Consider the following 4,363-nt stretch of genomic DNA (forward strand, 5'->3'; position numbering starts at 1 on the left):
AGAGAGAGAGAGAGAGAGAGAGAGAGAGAGAGAGAGAGAGAGAGAGAAAGCTGTCCTACAGAAAGCCCTGAGGCTGACCTCCATCCACTAACAGCAACTAGCAGCAGACATACAGAAAACATACAGAAAAATGGGAAAAGGGTGCCGCACCGGTGCAGAAAGAAGATTCTGGAGGCCAGAATTGCTTGAGGAACCTGTTCTCTGCCCTCAACATAGAGGTTTATCTGTCCTGTCACATCCCTCTTGCTGCTGCTCTGGGCCTGGGGTACCTTAGGGAGCTAGATGTCTCTGTCTCCAAGAAGATGTGCTGCTTCTCGCCCACTCACCCCCTCTTCCAGTTAGGGTTGCGTTTGGCCTTCATAACCCTCCTAGGCTGCTATAAAATGGAAGCCCTGTGAAGCCTCTCAGATCTGCAGGGTGGCACAAAAGGTGTTTAAGATGGTAGTCATGCCACCAGTAGAGATACCCCCTGATTTTATGACTTGTGCCTCGTCTTACGCTTTGTTTTCCTTCAGCTTTTGCATTTCTCCATCCTTTCAGTTCATGACCACATGCCTTCTGAGATCCCATCCAACTTTCCCATCACCATGTTCTGGCAACTGTGGCAATGGGGACGGTCTGTGGGACGTGGAGGAGCTCGTGTAGATTGTCTGAAGTTTTTGGATTGTTTCTGGCTTTTGCTTTAGAGGTGTAGGAGGGGAGCAAAAGACAGAATCCAGGTCGATAATGTCCCAGAGATCCCCTAGCTGTACATTTGGTGTGCCCACAGCACAGCCCTTGTACCCCAGATGCATGTGTTATGGATCAAATGTCTGTGGGTCCCAACTATATGCACTGAGGTCTAACCCACAGGACACTTTTATGTGCTGAAGCCTTTGGGTAGCAATTCAGTTTAGATGAGACTGTGTATAGGGTTCATGTGATGATACTGGTCGGGAAGAAGAGAAGGGTGAGGGGATAGCAGGAGAAGGAAAACAGAGGAGGGGGAATTAGAAGGTGGAGGAAGAAGGAGAAAGAAAAAAGGGAGAAAAGGGTGCTGCCTCTACACAGTTGTCATGCACCAATCTATGCTCATATGTAGGCATGACTGGAATCCTGCTCTGTTCCTCCCCACACTATCCATTGGAGATAAGGTCTCTAACTGAACCTGGAACAAGCCTGGCAGACAGCAAGTGGTCCTCCTTTGTCTTCCCTCCCGAGTACTAGGATGTAGCTCTTTGTGTGGATGCTGGGATTCAAGCTCAGGTTTGCACGCTTACACAGCAAGTGCTCTTACCTAAATGTTCTAAGGGGAACATTACCTCTCTCTGCTATGCCTTCTGTGTCTATCTGTAAAATAGAGGCAACAACAGAAACTTCTCTGTAGGATTGTAAGGATTTGATGAGTTATGAAGCAAATATAGAGTCATGTCTGACACATATGTAAATTCTAGGTGAATGCATTATAATTGCTCTAAATAACTCTTGGGTAGTTAGGCCTGCCATTGAGTAGGGTGGTATCAATGGTGTGGCGCATCAGCGGTACCAAAGTGGAGTCACTGATGTCAAACTCGACCAAATGAAACCAGGTAGCCATGGAAAAAGGCTTCTCCTGCATTAATATCTCTTACAAAAGCTATCTAAAAAATTTCTCAATCATGCCCCCTGTATCTCAGATAAGCCACTGTTACAGGTAACATTCCTAATCATGGCTGTCTCCAACGATAAACTCACACCAACTCCTGAAAGAAAAATCCCAAGAACCAGTTATTTTTATTTGCAGATAGTAGACACAAACTTCTTTTCCTTCTGAGCGGCTTCCCCTTATACCAACTGTTAGCATTCTGTCTAAACTCCACCCCCACAGTTACCTGGCAACAGCCAGGTATGCTCCTCCCCACAGTTACCTGGTAACAGCCAGGTAGGCCTGGCCCATTATAAAAAGGCTGCTTGCCCCCTCCTCTCCCTCTTGCTCTCTTGATCTGCTCTTTTGCCTTCTTGTTCCCCCTCTGTCCCCTCACCCTTCCCTCCTTCCCTTCCCCTCTCTCCAAGTGCTCATGGCTGGCCTCTACTTCTTTTCCCTCTCTCCCTCTCCCTCTCCCTCTCCCTCTCCCTCTCCCTCTCCCTCTCCCTCTCTCTCTCTCCCTCTCTCTCTCCCCTGCCCTCTTAAGTCCCCTCCCTATACCCTGAATAAACTCTATTTTATACTATGCCATCGTGTGGCTGGTCCCTCAGGGGGAAGGGATGCCTCAGCATGGGTCTGCTGAGACATCTCCCTCCCCCCATACCTCACCACACACCCACAGAACATATTCCCTATCTCTTTATCTTTTTATAAACACATCACCAACCCTCTAGGATACAAATGGTCCACCATTTGTATACTTGGAGAAGAATTTTGAGACAGTAAGGAATCGTTATCCAGTGGTATGAACGTACAGTCTAGCTTCCTAAGATTGATGCCCAGAACCTTTAGATCCACATATATGAGGAACTGATCACATCCAGGACTTTCCATCCCCACCCCAGGATCCCACAGATGGTAACGAAGAACTGGCCTTTGGTGTTGTTTTCCCCCTTGGGTGGATAGCTCAGAGTCACGATGTGACTCCTAAGGCTTCCCTTCAAGCCCTGTGCCTGAGACCATGTGTTTACAGGACTTCTTCCCTTGCCTATCCAGTTTCCCTTTCTTCTGGATCAGACTCTAGGAAGCACTTTCTAAAACAACACCCTCAATGTGAACCCCCATCTAAGGGTTTGCTGGGGAAGCTCCCCTCAAAGTCTATTTTTATAGAAAAGAGAAGAAAACAAGAGTTTCGCATCATCTGAATCCAGTATCAGGCAGCTACTGAGCGCTCTTGAGTCGGATCGTTAAAGGAGGCAGGAGGAAAGGATACAGTCACTGCAGCAGGGAAATGGACTGCAACAGAGCAGCCCCTGGAGGCTTGGCTTCAGGGGCGTGTGCATATGTATGTTTCCAACCTACACCGAGAGCCAAGCCATGAGCCAGCAGACCACAGAGAAAACCTCGGTGAAAATAGACCGTGTAGCTGTGAGGAGAGCCTGCCTGTTCTGACTGCACTGTGGGCCTTGCTAACTACCTAGCTGGAAACATCTTCAGGGCAGGGGAGATGGAGAGGAGCCCAAGGTGCTACTGGCAACAGGTTAAGAAAGCGCTTCAACATCTAGTGTCAGGTTCAAAGACTCCAATATCTGCCTAGGAAGCCAGGAGTTACCGTGGGGTCCTGGAAAGAGAGAAACTGAGAGGAAAGCAGACAGGGGAAAGGGAGGGAGGCAAAACAAAGAAGGGGGAGACAGACCCAAAGAGATGTTTAAAGAGATACAGAGACTGAAAATGAGATAGTCTGAGAAACAGAAGCAGGGTAAACAAGAAAAAGATGAGGTAGACTGAGGACGGTGAGGAGAAAGCCCAATAGAGACAGATGCTAGAATATGCTCTTGGAGAAACAGGAAGTCCCCCAGATGTGAGGATTGTGGCAAAACCCCAGCCCACCCCCACCCCCCAGAAAAAGTGTTTAGCCTGAGTCTAACAAAATCTTCAAGGCCCAGGAGCCCAAGTCCAGCCCTCTGCCCAGTCGCTTCAAGCTACGAAGCAGCCTAGGCCTAACCTAGGCCCACCCTCCCTGACCTAGTACCTCATGCTCCTCTCACCAGAGCAAAGCAGGGTCTATACCCCCTCTATGAGCAAAGCCAACACAACCCTCCCTCCTTGTAGCAGAACAGGTCTCCTTAGCAGCAGAGTTAGCACCAGAGAAGGACCAGTGGGATAGACATTGTCAAGGAACTTGTTTTCCAGGGAGCTGAAGCTGTTCAGATGTGCCATGAGCAATTGCCACTCTTCTCACCTCCCCCAGCAAATTATTCCGCTGGAGTTTCTTCCAGCGTTTGGAGCTGTGCTGCTGTAAATGCCAGAAATCATGTACATTAAGCCTGGAGTGACGGCGGGCTTATGGATGGATTTACCTTCAAACAGAGGCCGCTGAGGCGCCCAGCGTGGGGGGTGGCCCTTTACAGATGCTGCTCTCTGCTCGCCGAGGCCTTAAGCGATCGAGTTGGCCATGTAATCAATTTCTCATGTAGGCCTGGCTCTGGGCCATGTGCTCCCAGGCAGAGCTTTGGGACATAGCCCCTGTACCTACATTCCTGGGGTCCTTCTCCACTCCCCTTCGGAGAGGAACTTTTCCCATCTGTCTGAGGTGCAGGCTGCTGGAGGCTGGAGAATGTTAACACTAAGCAACAGTGCCTGGGAGGTCCAAGACACCTCTCCCTTTACAAACACACACACACACATCACACACACACACACACACACACACAGAGAGAGAGAGAGAGAGAGAGAGAGAGAGAGAGAGAGAGAGAGAGA

The sequence above is a fragment of the Grammomys surdaster genome, unplaced genomic scaffold, assembly GCF_004785775.1.
Source record: "Grammomys surdaster isolate TR1022 unplaced genomic scaffold, NIH_TR_1.0 182, whole genome shotgun sequence".
Lineage (NCBI taxonomy): Eukaryota > Metazoa > Chordata > Mammalia > Rodentia > Muridae > Grammomys > Grammomys surdaster.